The 19,999-nt window shown below is 51.7% G+C and overlaps 1 protein-coding gene across 6 annotated transcripts in view; it reads left to right on the top strand.

Annotated features, from left to right (window-relative positions):
• The first annotated feature begins 19,857 nt into the window (after positions 1-19,857).
• The window catches only part of STEAP3 (STEAP family member 3, metalloreductase), a 27,464-nt gene continuing 27,322 nt past the window's right edge, over positions 19,858-19,999 (top strand). For all 6 annotated transcript variants that reach the window (XR_774845.1, XR_774849.1, XR_774848.1 and 3 more), the window contains exon 1: positions 19,858-19,910. The gene's annotated coding sequence lies outside the window, so the exon portion shown is untranslated. The remainder of the gene's footprint in view (positions 19,911-19,999) is intronic.

Here is a 19,999-nt window from a genome sequence, read left to right as displayed (position 1 = left end):
ACAGCAAAATATGTAGAAGAAAGGTGCTGAAAGGATATAGTGGGCTTTCCTCATTGACCTGTCAGAGGGGTTGTGTAGTACACGGTGTAAAAATGAAGTTCAGCTATTTCAAGGATGCGGGATCAGATCCTCATGTCAAGTCCATCTTGTCCCAGCTGCTCTGCTCCCAGGTTCATTTGATGTCTTGCTCGTTTGCTGACAGCCCGGTGGGGTCCATGGAGACCTCTTGGCTGGTTTCAGTACCATCCTTGTTATTCATTATACACAGTTTTAGACTCAGGCAGTGTTTTACAGGACACGTAAAGCCAAGGCGGGGGGCCTGCCCCAGTTAACGCAGGGGCCGTGACCCTGCAAACACCAAATCCCGTCACTCAGTGACTCCAGCGAGGGGACAGGCAGGTGGCACTTTGGATAAAGGCTCTACAGCACCTGGCAGGACCTGACTCCCTGACCCCTCCTCACATTCCTATTGCATATGCATATATATTGTACGAATATATATTGTACATTCATATTCTCTTATTCACCCATGCATGAATTATCTAGCCCACTTCAGCCTCCACGGCAAGGCACGTGTCCTGCCTCCACCTGCCAGTATTGATGAAGCCGTCTCCCAAAAATAACAAGCCAAATCCCTCTCCTGACTCAGCGTGGAGTTTCCCAAGGAACTCAAGGGGAAAAAGTATCAACGCAGAACCTAAGCACAGCGGCAGCAGGGCTTGCACCAGCAGCTGTAATCGCACCGGAGGGCACAAATGAGGAGCAATTCAGGACAGCCAGAAGAATAACAAAGCTCAGGACATCACCGCGCTGCCAAAGGCAGCTCACAGAGGGCTGCAACCGGCACCTTTGGCTCCTTCCAACCTGCAGGCTCTGCTTTGCGCCCTGCTGCAATTTGCTGCTGTTGGGTTATCTGGCTCCCTCTCCATGAGCATCCTGGCTACCGGGCTGCGTTTTTGTCCCACTGGTAGGTACTGTAATGTGAAGGGGCAAAACCTCAGTGTTTAGTTCTTCCATGTATATTGCTTGTGGGTTTGGGGTGGCAAAGGTGTGATGGGTGAAATTGCCCTTGTGCTCAGGGCAAAGAAAGATCCAACTCCAGTTACAGTTCTGCAGGCAGGGTGATGTACGTGCTTGACAAATCTTGGTTTAGGCCCCTCAGCATCAAAGGGAGAAAGAGCTTTAATCAATCACCCTACCTAATGATGGAGAAATGGGAAAAAAATTAAAAGCCCCCTGTATTGGCTTTGTGTGGCAAGGTTTTTGGTAGCGGGGGGGGTTACAGGGGTGGCTTCTGTGAGAAGCTGCTGGAAGCTTCCCCTGTGTCCGAAAGAGCCAAGGCCAGCCAGCTCCAAGACGGACCCACCACTGGCCAAGGCCGAGCCAATCAACAATAGTGGTAGCGCCTCTGTGATAACATATTTAAGACAGAAAAAAAGTTGCTGGGATGGACAGAAACGGCAGCCAGGGAGAGGAGTGAGAACATGTAAGAGAACCAGCCCTGCAGACCCCCAGGTCAGTGCAGAAGGAGGGGGAGGAGATGCTCCAGGCGCCGGAGCAGAGATTCCCCTGCAGCCTGTGGGGAAGACCACGGTGAGGCAGGCTGTCCCCCTGCAGCCCAGGGAGGTCCCCGGTGGAGCAGATCTCCACCTGCAGCCCAAGGAGGACCCCACGCCGGAGGAGGTGGGTGCCCCCAAAGAAGACCATGACTCCATGGGAAAGCCTGCACTGGAGCAGGCTCCTGGCAGAACCTGCGGATCTGTGGAGAGAGGAGCCCAGGCTGGAGCAGGTTTTCTGGCAGGACTTGTGACCCCGTGGGGGACCCACGCTGGAGCAGTCTGTGCCTGAAGGACTGCAGCCCGAGGGGAGGGACCCACGCTGGAGCAGTTCTTGGAGGACTGCAGCCCATGGGAAAGATCCACGTTGGAGAAGTTCGTGGAAGACTGTCTCCCGTGGGAGGGACCCCACGCTGGAGCAGGGGAAGAGAGTGAGGAGTCCTGCCCCTGAGGAGGAAGGAGCGGCAGAAATAACGTGTGATGAACTGACCGTAAACCCCATTCCCCATCCCCCTGTGCTGCTGGTGGGGAGGAGGTAGAGAATCCGGGAGTGAAGTTGTGCCCGGGAAGAAGGGAGGGGTGGAGGGAAGGTGTTTTGAGATTTGGTTTTATTTCTTATTACCCTACTCTGGTTGATTGGTAATAAATTGAGTTAATTTTCCCCAAGTTGAGTCTGTTTTGCCCATGACAGTAATTGGTGAGTGATCTCTCCTGTCCTTATCTTGACCCACAAGCCCTTTGTTATATTTTCTCTCCCCTGTCCAGCTGAGGATAGATACGGCTTTGGTGGGCACCTGGCGTCCAGCCAGGGTCAACCCACCACACCCCCCCAAACTTGAGAGTATTTATTTCCAAGGCAGTATTTTAAAATAAAGATCTGAAGGTTTAAGTTCCTGATCATTTAGATAGCCACTCTCTTTGCAAATCTCTTGCAACAATAAAAAAATAGGAGGTTGAGATAAAATAATTAGGGAAAAAAAAAAATGCTTCTGCAGTGACAGGACACTTCACTGGCCACTTTAGTTTCGTGAGCTCATGCTCAGCCCCACGGCCAGGCAGACACGGGAGGCAGAGCTGGGACCCAGCCGACAGGAGGACCCTGAGGAGGAAAGGAAAGGAAAGGAGGTTGTATGGTCCAAAGCCCCCGTATTTTGGCCTCCTGGCACGCTGGTTGTCAGCGAAGTGACTGAGGGGCACAGGGCACACAAAAGGCTGCTCCAGACCGGAGGGAGCTGGGCAGAGGTAAGCACAAATCATCAGCGGTGCTTGCGAGGTGCCAGAGAAAGACAAAATCCTGCCGTCGAGCCGGCACTGGAGAACTTCTCCCGGACTCAAACCTTGTTTTAAGAAAGCAAAGCCCCTGTATCGCTGCTCAGGAGACCGTGATGTGTCCGAAGGCTGTCAGTGGCACCGGTCGCGCGTCCCTCGGCCCGTACGCAGAGCCACGTGAAGCTCCCTTGGAGCAACAGCTCTGCAGCAGAAGCCAAGCTGCACAACGTGCCCTCGACACAGATACAAAAAGAGAAACAAAGCGCTTTGAATTTGTCATTGCCTGTTCTTCCTCTGTGCAATCCATCTCACGCTTTGCTTTAGCGCGGCAATAACCTCCAGGGTCTCCTTATAACCCCCCGGGGAGCCATGCCTCCTGCACTGCGGCTGTTCCCAGCCCACATCCCAAGCACTGCTGCAGGGACCCTGGCCCCAAATCCTCCTCTCCTTCTCCCCAGTTCCCGTAAGAGATGTTGGCCTTAAATCAATGCTGACTTAAATCTTTTAATCACTGGTACAGAGTTCCTCATCCTGATTTTATTAATTCATCGACAATTTGGGATGCTTTGCATATTTGCACCAGCACTACCTTACGCAGTGGCCATCAGAGGTTGAACGTGTCACAGCTGCATCCCAGTGTCACACCAGTAATCCTTTTCCAAGTTAATTGGCCCAGACATGCTGCACAAACCATTGCACAAAGCTCTGGTTTTACTTCTCCAGCAGCATGAATCAGAAGCCGGCTTCGCTCCTGGGCTGATGTCCTTACGCTGGCAGTGCGGAGCCTCCCAAGCTCATGTCAGACACCCCGGCATGCTCGCACCAACCAAGCCCGACACAGCGTGGGCAGCCTGGAGGGCTGGGTATCAGGATGAGTGCACACAGCTAAAAATAGTTTGGAAACTGCAAAACCAGGGCATCCACCTGCACATCAAGGAAGTGACTTCCTTCCTTCCAGGGATCACATGCAACCAGACTCTCTGCAGCGTCAGGGGGAGAAGAAGGATAACTCAGAGCACCCGCATCACTGCTCTGCTCTGGGAGAACATCTCTCTCCATCATCTCTAGAGACACTTAGTAACTAAGCCTTTATTTCATTCAGCCACCTGAAACCAGACAGCATGAATAGCCCCTCTGTTTTTATTTACTGTGTCTACCACTTTGTTAGTTAGTAAATAATTTTATTTAGTAGCTCATGTTAAAGAAGAAGAGTTTTGTACAAAAATAGAGCCAGAACACCTCTTTACGCATCTCAGGCTACATTGCATGATAAATTTGGCTGGCCAAGCCTTCACCTCCAGCTAGAGACAGACCCCAGCCCACACACAGGCTCACTGCTGGGTCTCTTGGGGTTTGCCCTCCTGGGGTGGGCTCCCAGGGTCCTCAGAGCCCACTGCGACACCCCTGGCATCACACCAGCTGAGTGCTGTACTTTGATGTCACACCTCTCACCCAATCACACTCAATTTCCTCAGCATCCCCAAATCTGTATAGTGCCAGGCAAGATCATGTAAGCTTTTAAGTCTCTGCCAGAAATGGCAGAGGTTTCCTCGTCCCTTCCCCCAGCTTTGCTCCCCATATAAAGGCACAAAATGGCATATTTTGAACAAACTGATGCACATCTATAGGTCAACTGTATATTATCCTATAAATTGGGAATTACAGATCTCTCACTCTAACCCAAGACAGTAAATACACAAAGTGATGCATCCTCTTTTGTGTTTCTCAGTATGTTATGCTTGCTTAAATCCCCCAAAATGCCTGTTAATCATCCCAGCTGTGTTTCCAATGGTACCAGCAGGTACAATGTGGTCATGCAAACCCGCAGAGCTGGGCTCCCCAAAGCTCTAGACGTCTGCAGAAGGACTGACCGACTCCCCTGACACTTGGCCAAGCAGCAACATGACCCGGTGACTCTGCCAGTGCCACAAAGGGAAGGAGGCAGCTACATTTTGGGGCTGGAAAGGGCTGCGTCATGTCCCTTCCCTTCCAAACCCATCAGGACCTCAAGTGAATCCCCTGATCTCCATCAGTGCTGCGAGACCTGGCACGGGCAGCCAAGAGCCATAAGGGCTGTTTCAGCTGCTCTGTGCTCATGATGCTCAGCCATGGGGATCCTGGATGGCACAGGTTAATGGGCTGCCCACTTTTCCTAGTCCTCACAAGTAAACTCTGCCAGGAATGATTACTAGCCCCCGACAAAGGTCGTGCTCTGTCAGGGCTCCCTGCTCATTGCATTGGGATGTGTTTTCTTTACGCTTGCATGTAGCTGCCGAGGCTCCATTATTTCCGTGCATTTTATTTCTGACAAAGCACTTCTGTTGGTAAATACCTACTGCTTGGTGCTGAGCACGGCTTTCAACCACCCTCCCTGCAGCTGTGGGAGAGGAGAGGAGAGGAGAGGAGTCAGCTAAATCCACATCCAGCCACCTGGCCAGGTGGTTTCCATAGATATTGGGGACCCCTGGACCTCAGAGGAAAAGACCCAGAGGAGCTCAGCCCATTCTCAGGTGCAGCATCTGCTCTGCAATACAGGTGGCACGTGCATTTGACTCTGCCTTCCCCACTGCTTGATCTAGCACTGGGAAGGGGAATCCATCAGTGTACTGAGTGGTTTCAGTTCTGAGCAGGTGAGGCTTAATACGATCAGGAGCGGAAACAATCCTTTAAAATGGAAAGCAAAGATGAAGAAATGAGTGCTTTTAAGTTGCAGCCTGCAAAGCCCAGCGCTGGGGTGCCAGGGCATCCCCGGGACCAGGATGGCTTCTCTCCTCACGCCCACACAGTTCCATGAGCAAGCGGGGCAGCTCCCACCCGACCTGCCACTAAGCTCACCTGCTCTGCGAACATTTTTCCAGGAATCTCCATTTCCTCCCTTAACATCTTCCCATCAAGTCTCTTCCCTGTGCTTTGATCCTCTTTTTCCCCATCCCGGCCGCGGGATGTGATGCTTTCCCTCTTCCCCAGCACAGAGGTCCCATTCTCCGGCAGTAGCAGAGCCGCTTGTGTGGAGTGCTGGTGACATATTGTGGCTGGGCTGGTTAATCACACGTATTCCCAAGAGCTATCAAAGCTGGTTGGATCCGAGATCTGATCTAATACAAAAGACTCATGCTGCCCCCCAAAACCTACATAAGCCAGCAAGGGCTGTGGTTATCCACCTGCTATAGGCTTAGCCTTTCCGCCTGGAATGGCTAAGGGTTGAAGTCTGAAGGGTTCTACACTATTGATATATAATCATATACATGCGTGGAGTATCATTTAACACACTATCTTGACTTCAAAAAAATTCTGATTTAAGCTTGAACCTGATGATATTTACATAAAAAATTCTCAGCTTACCACTGCTGGCAGGCCCTGCAGTTCAGTAACACTCTTAATTAAGGTCCTGATGGGGTTCAGTGTTTAAGGCTATGCTTAAATCTATTGACTTATTAAAATTAAATATGCATAATTATTTATTGCTGACTAGCACAGACGTGTGTGTAACCTATTCCGCTCACACTCACCCTATGCGCTTCTCGGGGCAGACCCTGGCTTTTAATTTGTGTATCATCAAACAGAATGGTGGGGCCAGGCTCTTAGGCACTACGTGTAAGATAATCATTTAACTGACATCATTATACTGATTTAACGCAAAAGGACTTCTTGCATGCTAAAGCACATGCTTAAATTAAGCATTTAGTTGTTATTAACAATTTAGTCATAATTAACAATTTAGTTGTTAATTGTTATCAATTGTTCAAACCTGTGTTTATAAAAATTACCAACCCAGAGCCTAAATATACCCCGTGTCAGCTGGTCGAGGGAAGTTGCAGCACCTGCAAGCGCAGGTTCCAGCAGAACATATTCAGGATACAGCACAGCCGCACAGCGGTACCCAGAAAATATTCAAGTCCTTCCTTGTGCCCACATGCCAAACTGATGTTTCAGAACTGCGATATCAAGTCATTTAAATACTGCCAGTTTATGCAGCATCTCAGTTATCCTTTAATAGTATACTTACTTTTTTCTCAGAAGAGAGTGGTGTCTAGTCAAGTCAGGATTTTTTTAAGTAATTCTGCCTCAGGGTAAAGAGTATTTTTTTATACAACAGCGATGGATCTATATGGCTTTAAGAGGCAGATTCTCCTAACACTCAGGGCCTAGCTTAGAGGAGGCTCCTGAACTGATTCTGTCAAAAAGCGTTCGCATTTTCTTCAGGGCGAGTTAGAAAAGGGAAAAAACCTAAATGCGTTTTGACATTTGTATTTCGAGTGTTATCTGTCAAATATGCCAGGACCAGATCACAAATTTCCTAAAGATTGTTGTGGCTACCCAGCCTATCAGTAGCAATCTGGAGCTCATATACGATCCAGGTGGAAAGGCGAGTGCAATGACAGATTTCGCATTAGGATGGAGGAAGAATAGGGGACAGCTAAAGGCATCTTGAAAATTGTGTATGGGTCTTCTCGGTAAGTGAGGTCTGACAGGCCGGTTTGCAAAAACCAGAGGAAACAGAAACCAGAAGGTTGCCCGAGGCCACGGCCACGCTACCTGGAGCTGCTCAGCGGCTTCGTCACACGAGTCTTTCGTCCCTTACGTTTTCTGCTGCTGTGGGCAAAATCACTCTGTAGGAAGCCTTGACCTTCACTTCGTATTTATACGTTATTTTGGAGCAACGGATCTCTTCCAGTGCCCGTTTCTCTGAAACCAGCTAGGCGCAGAAGGACTGTGCAGGGAAAGGCAAGCAATGTCACAGGGGCTGAGGGACGCTGAGGAGCGGAGCCGTCCCAGGACGGGCATCCCCACCTCCCGCAGAGCCCTGGCACCGGCTGCAGCGCCGGCCCGGGTACCTGCTCCGGCAGGACAAACAGCACTTACGGAGGACATCCAAGAGCAGCCTTGCATATGCCCGTTCAAAATCAGTGGCAGCAGAGGACAGAGGCTGCTTAGATTTTACATTGCTTCATCTTCTGAGTCCCCCAGGTTCGTTATTGATTTCACCTGTGACATTACGCAAAAGCCCCCATCGACTACAGGACCATTTAGGATGATTTCTGATACTCCAGCAGCATCAAATTAGATCTGCTTCAAGGTGATCCGCCAGCTCCGCCTCCCCATCACACAGCATGCGGTTGTTTCCAAAGCACGTTATTCTAACACTCCGGTTTAATACCGTGCAGAAAGGAGATCTGCAGGTCCCGTTATTACATGAAATTAAAATTCATTGTGCTGGTTACATTCCTAGGTTTAATGTATTGGCACCGCCAGCAAAACAGCGAGAGCCCACCGAGCGCAAGATGCCGCGCATTGTATTAGCTACATTGATTTGTAGACGAGGAATGCACAAATTGATGGCATACTGTACTCCAACGTTATAACGAAAATGCCAATGAAATGTAATGCTGTGTAGAGAGATGTGAGTTGTTCCTGGGTGTATTAATAATCAGGGTGAACTGGGGGGAAAAGTTGTTGCTGTGTTTCTTGCTGAATGTTCTTGAGATCCCGTGTGGTAAAGTGATGCTGGTCTGTTTGACCACGGGTGACATTCTCCTTACTGAGAGCATGCATTTCCCAAGGTTTTCCAGGGATCATCAATACCCTGAGTCCTGCTACAGATGCTGTCAACTGTTTAATTACGGATGCTTAATCACTGGTGGTGGATTAGCCCCTGTCTCCTCCAAACACAAGCATGTACGTGCAGCAAAAGCTGAGTTTCAGAGCCTGCACAGAGAGCTCCCAGGTAGCTTTGATTTCCTATAAGGTTGTCCCTGCACGATGAATACCTCTCCGTCACATCCAGGTGGATGGGCACGGGCTTCAGTAGGTGTTTGCCTCTCACATAGTGAATTCTTTTTCAGAGCCGGGGCAGAGCCCACAGGAAATATTCAGCAGTGGACTGCATTTTTGCAGAGTTTGAGAGATCAGTTGCGTATACGATGAGCTGAGGGACCAGTTCAACATGCAGTATTGCAGGAGGCACCATGATTTCCCCCTGTGCCATATGACATGGAGCATATGTGCCGTACGCACCTTGCCTCCCCCAAGGTTTCTGGGAAGGACACTCTGCAAAGCACCAAATCTTAAAAGCAGTTGACATTAAGCACCAGCCCCTCTTTTCTCTCCCAATTTAATTCCAACCTGGTCCCGGTAGCTCCTGCTCCCACAACCTCTAACTTACGCTGCACACAAACACTAAGCTTTTGTAATCCTTTCTTTCCAGTGGGTCAAGATATTAATCACTGACACTGCAAACAGGAATCATTGGCCACCACAAGATTGATGGAGTCCCCGGAGTGTAGGTGGGATGGCGAGGTGGCACACAGAATGACTCTTAAAATATAGCTACCATCTATTTCATAGTATTGATAGATTTGAATATCAGCTGTGTACCTGTTATGAATAGTTTACTAAATTTAAGGGACTTTTAATACCCATGTTTTAGCCGTAACTCCACTTCCCTACCAAAATGTAATGTCTTCTGAATCCTGTGTCACTGCTGACATAAACAGCTCCTGCTTCTCCATTCAAAAGAGGCAAAAATAACCCATCAATAATAAGGAATATAAAGGGTAGATTCATTTTTTAGCATCATCAGGATGCCAGAGCCAGGATATAGAAACAGATGTGAGTGCTATGGCACGGCCCCATCGCCTCTGCTGCTGGGAGGCATCGCTGCAGAGCAGAACAGAAATATTTCTCTTTTTTTTTTTTTTTTAATTTTGGAATCAGAGGGGTTTACAGGCATCATAACCACTGGGAATAAACTGTACAGGGCAGTAAGGGGCAGTTTGGTGACTTGGCAGGAACAGCCCCAGAGAGCAGCAGGGACGCTTGCTGGAGCAATAAGTCACACTGGCCCAGGCAGGAGCAGCCTGAGCACTCAGCCCTGGAACGAAACTCAGTGCTCCTGCTCCAAAAAGGCTCCCAACTCATCCCAGAGCAGCCAGAAACACCCAGCCAGCCCTGCACCTCCCAGGGCTGTCCTGACTTCAGCCCAGCACTGGCCACTGGCTCACCCAAACAGACCCACGAGATGTATGCTGACCTCCAGAGAGATGCGTCAGTGGTGGGGAGCCTAAAGGAAAAATCAGGGTCAGGGCTGGGCATTTTGGGACATCTCACTGTCACTGGACCCAAATACCACCTTCTCCCAGCCGCAGAAATGGCCCCTCACCTGAGATCCCAGGGTGCAAACCCCGAGGAGCAGGACTGATCCCATAACTCCAGGAATTCCCTTCCGTCAGAGCATTGACCAGGCTGAAAACAACGCTGACCACCACAAATGCTCTGTCCAGCTGCAAATATACACAGTGCAAGTTCCCTTTAGAGATGAAATCAGGCAAGTAAGACAACTCCAGAAATTCTCAGCAAGGTCATCCCAGGACACCTCTAGTGCCTTGCTAATGGGTCGGATAAATATTTAAATCACGTATTAGCTATCTCACTAGTTATTTGCAAAGCACCCAGATCAGTGGGAAACTTGGGCTCTGCAGCCCACCAGGGAGATACCAACCTGCTGGGCAGCACAGAGCTCATTCCTGATGGTGAGGAGGAGGAATAGGCACTGTAGGAGATGAAGGGATGTCCAGCAGCGTGCCAAGAGCTGGGTGCTCAGCACCCTGTGCCGTGCAGGACCGGCCTTGTGGCCTGGGACGTGGTCCTGACCTGCTCTGCCATCACCAAGCTGAGCTGGGGACTTGCAGAGGTACTTTGGTATCTGCTTGAAAATACATTAGAGCCCTTCCTCTTGATGGACACATTTGCAGTATAAATAGTTATGTCCTCTTTATTTCACTCTGAGGTTTAATTAATATATAAATCAAATGCTTATAAAACTCACAAATGCTTGGGAAGATGTAAAATTTAATTAGTTTGCCCACACAACTCCATATGTCAACTGTTAGCTCAATTACTCTTTGCCATGAAATACTGACTGCACTTTCCCATATTAGTAATTTCCCTCTATCTCGGAGTCATGGTTAATCAACACCCTGAACTCCACACACACACTTGAGTTAAATTAAATATTGAGCACAAGGAGCCAGTGCCTCTTTAATGAAATCACAGCTGGATTTTGCTCAGAAATGAGATCGTCACACAATTTTGGGGCAGAGCAGGTTATCATCCCGCTCCAGGATGTGCTACCGGACCAGGTTGCAGGAGGTTCACCACCATGCTCACGCTCTTGCACAGAGCGCTGGAGAAAATACATCCCTGTCTGGGACGGGAGAGGGATGGACCAGATGCCAGTCGGGCAGGGACCGGAGAAGAGGAGGGGAGGCTGGGGAGGAAGGCCATGGCAGGGATGGGTGAGAAGGGGCAGGCAATAGATATGCTGTGATTGACTCGTGCATGTGCAAACTGCAGGTGTGCAGCAGTTAAAGATGGTGACAAGCTACCAGTGTACACATTAAATACACATTAAAAGCACGTTTAGGTAAGCCCCTAGTCTGGCAGCGAGAGTCAGTACAAATGAGCACCGCTGCTGCACTTCTTCCTATTTCAAAACGTTCAAGCGACAACAAAACGTCGAAATTATCGTCTGGAGAAGAGCCAACAAACTCGCCACCCTCCCGGGGCTCCCCTCCTCCCCGCCTCCATCCCCAACACAAGGGCTCCGATCGCCCCTTTGGCTGGCGTGCCACGGGGCGCAGCCGAGCGCCGTGCCGAGCCGTGCCGGCTCACGTGCCCTCGGCTTTCTCCCCGGCCAGGCGTGCCGCAGGGCGATTTGGAAGTGACCTTTGCTGGCTTGGCCGAGGCACCCAGCGCGCTTGGCTGCTCCTGGCCGGTGGCGTCGTGCCCGTCCCACCGAGGCCGGATCCTGCCCGCCCGTGGGAAGCAGGGAGACGTGGCCGTGACGGTGGCACAGTGGCCGTTGGGACCGTTCGGTGGGGAGGAGGATGCCGGTGGCTGGATGCGCTGTAGCAGAGGGTGCAGCAGCCCAGCAGAAGTTAAGAAAGCTGGGGGGGGATGCACTAAACCATTTCGCCACCTTCAGGAGAACTCCCTTGAAATAAAGATGCCTCTAACTCTAAAAAAATACTTTAAATTAAGCTCTTATTTTTCCCATTTGTGCTGCTTGCTTGTATATAATTCTCCTGTTTATGCTGTGAATACAGACTATGCATTTTCCCTAAAACTACTTTCTTACCCATTTTGCTTTCAAAAGCTGGTGCAGGAGCCGAACCTGAGTGCATGCATGAGCCGCCAGCGCTGCCTGTCCCCGTGGCTCCTGCTTGGAGCTGTTTGCACCAGGCTTTTACAGTCCTGGAAACATTCCCACCCGCTGTCATTCCCGAGGCAAGGGCCCGCTTGTCACTGACCCCCTGGTTTGCCCCCGGGGTTTGGGGTTTTCTCCCCTCCCTGTAAGGGGGGAGCTGCTACCAAACCTGAGGTGTTGCTGGGAAGCTGTAAGCCTTGGATCAAGCTCTCCCATTTTACCGTACATAGTTCAAATCTCCCCCAAGCCCATGAGATCAGGTGAGAGCCCCATTTCGCTGTGCACTGTGACCGTCTCCAAAAAAAATTACAATTCCAAGTGTAAAACCACTTGGGGGGTGGTTGTTGGGTTTGGGGGTTTTTAAGCCATCCTGATATAAACAGAGCTGGAACCCAGATGCAAAATAAAATCATTTTCATCCTCTAACTTCTTTCTTCAGGCAATCAGCTTGTTTCTTTAATTCAAATTAGCTCTTCATATTCAAGTCTCATTTTATTTAATCTTATTTTTCAATTAAATTCAATTGTCTGTGATCTTCTTAACTTCCTATTCTTCCCTGCATGTCTAATACAGACAAATTTTGCATTTGTTCCTTTCACTTTCCTTTTTTTTTTTTCAAGCTGGTGACGTTTTGCTTAACGAAACCATCTTCTGGCAGAGACAACCCAGTAAGAGCAGAGCCACAGCTTGGTCTGATCCTGAAGCACATCTGTGTTGCCCGTTGCAATGGCTGCTAAAACAACACTGCTGGGAGGGGGAATACGTTTCCCCCTGGCTTTCTGCCTCTCTGCTTGACATCGGGGCGTTCGTGCTCCCCGTGGGCAGGGGGGAAACCCGGAGCCGTGGGGCGGCGAGGCTGGGGCAGGCTTTCCACCTTCATCGGCCAGCGTTGGGTTAGAGGGAAAGGAGAGTCCCTCTGCTTTTTGAAGTGTCCCTTTGAAACACAGCCTTTATTTCTTCAGCCTTTCTAGAGGGATAAAAGGAAGTGATTCATGAAAAGCATGGTGTTAAACATGGGTTACAAGTACCTGGGGGAGTTCAGACCGAGTCAGACTCCTGATTTCAAGTGTCCAATATTCAATGCATTGCAATGCCTGCGATGGAGCCGCAGCGTAGCTCCAAGCTATACTTAAGATGTGTTCTTTTCTTAAGAAACTCCTTCACAGGGCCTTCTCCAGGACACCCAGCACTCCACACACACGAGCACTGCCCACTGCCCCACACCGGGTCCAAACTCATCCCTCCCGCAAGCCGTGCACCAGCTCTGAAGTCCCACCCAGGTCTCTGCAGCCAGACCCTACCTCTGGTCAGGACAGGGAGACCCGGGGAAAACCGGGGCCGTTCAACAGAGAGGGAAAGCAGCTGTCAGCAGGAAGGAGAATTTTGGGGACAGTTTTGTCCACAGCTGTGAAGGACCTAGGGAGCAGAAGAAGCACCTTGGAGGTGGTGAAGCTGCCACCCGTCAAGAAAACTGTTGGCAGCAGGCAGATTTCCAACAACACTTAGAAAAGGGATAAAGTCAGGAAAGCTGCAGCAGCCAAAGGATAAACCTCAACATATACAGAGGTGACGTATATTGTCACCTACATCTTTATCTGGCCACTTGTCCAATGCAAAAGGGTAAAAGGCAGCTGGGAACACCCTGCCCTGCCCAGTGGTCACCAGACCTGGCATTTGCACAGGAGCTGCTCCTGCAGGATTTGCTTGGTTATTGCATTAGGGGTCTTTTGCCGCTTTTATGCTGTAGCAAAGCCCGGCTGTTTCACCATTGGTGTCATCATGATGCTTTCAGTGCTTCTGGAAAGGTTACAGGAATCAGAGGACCAGTGATCAGGTGAGAAATTCAGTTTCCACCACCTTTTTTAAATACTAATAAATGCTTAGTCCCTCTGGTTATGATAAAAAGCTAGAAGCAGCCCCCAAGTGTATTTCAAAGATGGAAAGACCAGAAGGCAAAGAAAAAAGGCCCCCAATTTTATTATTTTGTATAATCAGAGTATAATTGGAGAGCAGACGCTGTCTGTAGCATGCTGCCATTGGGGACTCTGGATTTCTAATAAGAAATCCATAGGGGAATTTGATGCTGTTTCGGTAGTGCAGTGGCTGATTTACAGGGATGCACCTGGAGCCAGAATCTGTGCCCCGAGTCGCTCTACTTCACCGAAAGCAAAAAATTTAGGTGCCATTTGTAAATCCCTGCAAAAACTGGGTCTGCAGTGGAAACAGCGATAGCCCCTTAATTATAGCAGCGCTTGTGGGAGCTGTGATAATTAGCACTTTCTGGTGTTCTGGAAATCAAAGTGGTTTCTATTCTCTTCTTTAATTAATTCAGGCTTTTATCTATGAAAGTGGAGATGAATTAAGGTTCTGCTTTGGGCAAAGTGCAAGGATGCTTGTGCCGACCCTAGCAGGGTGAAGCCACTGGACCCTAGGACTTGGGCAATGTCCTTTGCGCTGCAGCATCCCTGGCCTCCGATTCTCAATATTTTGGGAAAATGAAGGGGAAAGGCCACAGGGAGATATGCCCCAAGCAGGACTCACCACATCACACACATATCACAGGGACCTGCTGCATGGGGATGTGTGTCCGTGTATCCACGGCAGAGGACAGACCGCCTGCCAGCAGGAATTCATGCACAGCAGATAACAGACACCCAGCATTATCACCTCCCCACACTGGGAAGGGTGAGTCAAGCTGCGTAAAAATCATAGGATTGGTATAAAATCATGATTTTTTTTGTTGTTGCTTAAAGCAAATTAATGTTATAAGTCCCTTTTATTTCACCCTGGGAAGGGTTGATTTTGGGAGGTTTTCTCTGGCAAACCCCTAAGGCTGGGAAATCACATTGAAAATCCACGTGACTGTTAGAAGATGAAGACAGCAGTACGGGATTTGTGGTAAAATCATGCGATATGACTAAAGCGGATGCCTTCAGGACATGAAATCACACATGCATTGATGGCAGAGAGGTTTTTAGCTGTAAGTAAAGCCTCCAGCCGATGGGACAACCTCGGTACTGGAAACAGGAGCATCTGCCACCCGCCGGAGCTGACGGTGGCAGCCCAAGCCAGTATATTGCAATTAACCCACACAGCTAATTAATCAAATCCAGCCCTGACAATGTTATCAAGGAGCTGCCTGGAAATGATTCTTTATGTCAAAGTTTATTTTTAGATCCAATAAATCAGGACCCATCCTGGACAAGCCGTGCTCCAGTTCAGGGCATCTCCGTGCCTCATCATGTCCCATGCATTGAATTCTGCTGCAGGTTCCCAAACCACGGGCTCAGCACGAGCAGCTTTGTGTTAGATTAAACTGTTCCCCCGGAAAGAAACTGCATTTCAACATCCACCTTGTTTCATTTTTGGTCTTTTTCTCCTTTTCCTACTAGATGGCGCCTGCATGACAGGCGGGAACGAGCCCCGGCAACGCCAGCGCGGAGCATCTCTACCAGGTCTCCTCCGTGAAGGGCTGATAAATGACATTTTTTCTCTGAAAAGCCAGGCAGCTGCGAAAGCGATAATCTGCCGGGAGCTGATTAGCAGCAGGAAGGCGTTTTCTGGTAGCGCTGCGTTAACTGTGCTTTCCGACCGACTTTCCCCGGGGATGCTGCCAGACCCCCAGTGGGGACCCAGGGCTCGGCCAGAAGCTGAATCCAGGGTACCCTGGGTGTGTGTAAGCCCTGTACGGATATTTCCAGCCCGAGCGTCCTTCTGAGCACCCTGGCAGCACGACCGTGCTGCCAGGGTGCTCAGGAGGACGCTCGGGCTGGAAGTGTCTGGCACGGCTGTGCAGTCACCCACATCTCGCCTCTCGTCCAAAATCCAGGCATTTCACTAGATCATCAGCAGAAGACACACAGCCGATGGTGGGAAGCAGGCAATCGGTGTGGGTACGGACCCCCATCGATTTTTAGCACCGTACAGCCACCATCGCCCCCGCACAGCCCTCGGGTGGGAGGAGGGCTGTGGGGGTACAGCCCATCCCTCCCCAACTGGGATACTCTGGGAGGGACATGGCAGCACTTTGTCCTGCCTGCAACCTGCCCGCAAACCTCTGCCCTCTGCCTGCTCCCTCCTTGCAGCTCCATGAGGATACAGCCAGGTCTATCCCCGGCACCATCAGGATTCAGCACCACCCCCAGTACATCCAGGTAACGCCAGCAGAATCAAGGGACAACAAGAGCTACTACTTCTTCACCCAACAAGGACACTGTTTGCCCAACTCCAGCTTCACAGAGCCATGGCAGCTCCCCCCCGTGCCCATTTTTGCAGCCCCCAGGTCACTCCCCCTGCACGTGCTCTCTGTTTCACAACCACGCCAAATTCATTTCTGGCCTCTGCTCACTGGCAATAATTAACCACAAATTATCAGTTCCACCTTGTCTGCATTGTACATGCACTTTTCCAGCCTCTCGTCTCCTTTCTGGGCTCAGTGGTTTCGGGACCATGTGCCAGTCCGGTGCGCTGTGCCGGCGAACTCACCTGACGCTCCTGGTGTGCTTATAACACAATTTCCCAACCCAAACGGTATCGCTGGACCCCAAGAAAGCAGTTTCCAGCCCAAAACGCAGCTCTGGAAAGACCAGAGGAGGAGCTACGTTTACCGACCACCCTGCCAAATAGGTTCGGTTTGCAAACGGTAAGTTTGCTGCTTACTACCCTTGGATTTCAGGGGAAAGTGGAGCTATTCTCTTGCCGTGACATTGCGGGTGGCAGGGTCAGGTGGTGTCCCCGAGCTCTGCTTTTGTCCTGGTATTTGCTCAGGTGCGCTGCCGCATCCCCCGTGGCCTCTGGTCCACACCAGCCCTTGGGCTGGCACGTACACCTCCGTGATGCACCCAAGGGATCTGGCAAGGGGGAAGCAGCCCGAGGGGGGCTCGGGGACCACCGCCTTGGTGTCTGGGTACAGCAAAGCCTGGGCATGCCCTGGGACAGGGGAGGGCCACCCACCTTATTGATTAGGTATGGGGCAGGAGGCGAGCTGGCCCGGTGCACCCCTCCACGCAGCCACCTCGGATGCTTCGAGCAACCCGGCAAGAGCCTCGAGACACGGCGTGGAAGGTGGGGGCTCCCCACGGCTCCCTGGCCCGGCAGCCAGGAGCTGCCGAGGTTCATCTGCTCGCCCGTGCCACGCTGTGCCGGCACATGGGCACCGGCGGAGCTTGCCAGCCCCAGCCCTGAGCAGATCCAAAGCAACTGCCCGGCCCCACGGCAGGGGAAGGACGGGGAGGAGGGGGTGCAGGTGGCATCGCGGCTGAGGGGGCGGCGGGGGCACGGCCAGCTGGGCACGGGGACACAGAGGTGCTGCCAGAGAGCCGCGGCTCTGACCACCGAGTGATGGGCCAGGAAAGATGCCTGCTGGGAGAAGGGTCCAGCTCACACGGGAAAAACCCTTGCTCGGGAGCAGCAAGGAGAAAGGGGAAAAAAAACCAGATAAACGCACAGAAACACTGGCCAAGTCCAGCACGAGTGCGGCACATTGGGTGTCTCTGGGTAGAAAAGAAATGAAGGCACCTCGCAAGCCCACATCAGGTCACCTCATCAGAAAGACGGTTCCCAAGGGCATTTCTTGAGCAACCAATAAAGCCAGACAAGGACTGGGAGCTGGGGAGGCTTTAGCTAGCTACTGAGACGGCTGCAGGAAAACTGGAGCTGCAGGACTCAAGCCATCCAGCAAACGGGTGGCCTGGACAGGGCTGGCCAGGGGTTTGAGAAGAGGGAGACAGGTATAAAATGGGTGTTCATTTTGAGGTGCCCCTTTGTGACAGAAAAGTGGAAAAGCAGAGGATATTTTGGTGAAAATTATGGGGAAAAAAACTCCGAAGTTTGCTGTTCTATGAAAAAAGTAGATTTCAGTGCTTTGGGATAAAGGAACCCCAGAGGGCTGGTCATCACCCAAGGAAATGATCATAAACCCGTAACAGTAGCCATTGCCCCGTGCAAGGGAAAGGTACAGAGGGAGACCCGCATGGTGCAACCATGCCTTTACAGAGACCTGCAAGAACAAAGAGGAATCATGTAAAATGAATCACAATGACCAAGGCAAACAAGGCAACGACTATGGGTTCTATAAATAAATTAAAAGGCAAAATTTGTCCTTTACATAATGTGGGAGTGCAGGTAACAAGATACAGAAAGTGCAGGAGAGGTCAACGATTTCTTTCCTTCAGTCTCCACAAAGGGTTGATCATGGCATATAAATTAAGTATCACTAAGATTCACATGAGGAGGCAGAGGTCACAACAGGGAAGAAGGAGGTAAGGAGTAATGTGGGTCTGTCGGCTGCATTCAGTCACAGATGGACTTCACGGAGGCATGATGAAGTACAGAAACCCTAACGATCCTCCTTCTCCCAACCATGCCAATAGGTTTTCTCGCCTCTCCAGTATTCCCCAATACCCAGGGAACTCGCAGCATCTTGAAGTTTGCAGCTTGAACGCCCCCAGCCTCTGAAGCTTTGTCTTATCCAAGGTCCCAGTACCAGGAGCCACCAATGCAAGCTTCCTCCAGCAATCCCACATCTTCGCTGCAGCCTCCCCGTATCGGCAGGTTGCTGTATCTCTCACCCCATGGATGTGAAAGTGGATGTGCGAGGCGGTGGGTACCCCCCCACGCTGGGACAGCCCTGGCTGGCAGCTGGCCCCATTTGCAGGCAGCACAGAGGCAGGAGAGCATCCATGGAGGACAGCAGTGGAGAATGGGCTGAAATGGTTAAAATCACAGCCTGCCCAGCAGAGCGGAAAGAAGTGAGGCTTGTTTCACCCTAGGAACACACATCCCATGGGCAAGGTGGGCATGGAGGGGATGGCAGTCAGCGAAGAACAGGAGATTAAGAAAACCCTCCTAACTGCAGAGGCGGTGAAGCACGTAATGCTCGGTTCAGAGGGGCTGCACATCCCCCTGCGCAGGCTGCAAAAAGAGACCGCACCAGCATCTCCCCAGCTATGCCACGGTTCGGGGGTGGATGAGACAATCCCTTCAGGTGCCCCCCCCTCCATGCTCCTCTCCTCTACTGAGAGACTGAACCAAAGTTCCAGAGGGATTTTTTTTTTTTTTTAAATCCCTGTGGGTCTGACCCCCCTTTTTTTGCCTGAAGACACTACTTCTAGTGCCAGCTCTCGGCAGCCTAACAGTGTGCTACCGCTGGTCTATCGGAGCGGGGCCGTGCGGCTGCGTGCGGGCTGGTTCCAACAGGACAACTCTTTCCCAGCGCGGGGGCAAGAACCATTATCTGCTCCACACGCCGTGGCACAGCTTTTAAGAGCAAGTGCTCGGCCCCTGATAGCAGGGAGAGAGGCGCACCAAGCCGCACCCTCCCATTAAAATGAAACCCTGGCTGGCTCTGAAATGCACTTATAAATAGAGAATTAAGGTCTGCCTTCGACTCCTGCCCGTAACGGGCACCACGTCTGCTGCAGCCCCCAGAGCGATGCCCTCCCGTCCCTCTGCATTTCACCTCGGCGTGGCAACGCCACCCGGGCGGGCGCAGCGGGGAGCGGGGCCAGGGCTGGAGGGCTCTCACCGCTCCCAAACCCTCGCCCCTGGGCCGGGCTGTGCCGGGCCATGCGGTGAGCCTGGCTGTGCCGAACCGGGCCGGGCCAGGCTGTGCCGAGCCGGGCCGGGTTGTGCCGAGCCGGGCCGGGTTGTGCCAAGCCGTGGCGTGCCATGCCGTGCTGGGCCATGGGGTGAGCCTGGCCGTGCCGTTCCGTTCCGTGCCGCTCCGTTCCGTGCCGCTCCGTGCCGTTCCGCCCGGCGCGGACGTGTGGCGGCCGCCGGCGGGCACATGGGCAGGAGGGCGGAGCCCGCGGCCTGACATCACCGCTCCCCGCCTCACCGCTACCGGACGGCTCCGCTCGCCCTCCCGCCGCCGCGCAGAGGTGAGCACCGCGGGGGTGAGGGGGGATCACGGGCACAGCGGGATTCGCCCTTGCGGGGACGACGCGGCGCGGCGGGGCTGCCCCACGAT

This window comes from Haliaeetus leucocephalus, unplaced genomic scaffold, assembly GCF_000737465.1.
Source record: "Haliaeetus leucocephalus isolate CR32 unplaced genomic scaffold, Haliaeetus_leucocephalus-4.0 Scaffold451, whole genome shotgun sequence".
NCBI lineage: Eukaryota > Metazoa > Chordata > Aves > Accipitriformes > Accipitridae > Haliaeetus > Haliaeetus leucocephalus.
The sequence above is the reverse complement of the archived record's forward strand: the minus strand, read 5'-3'. Positions and strand labels throughout refer to the sequence as shown.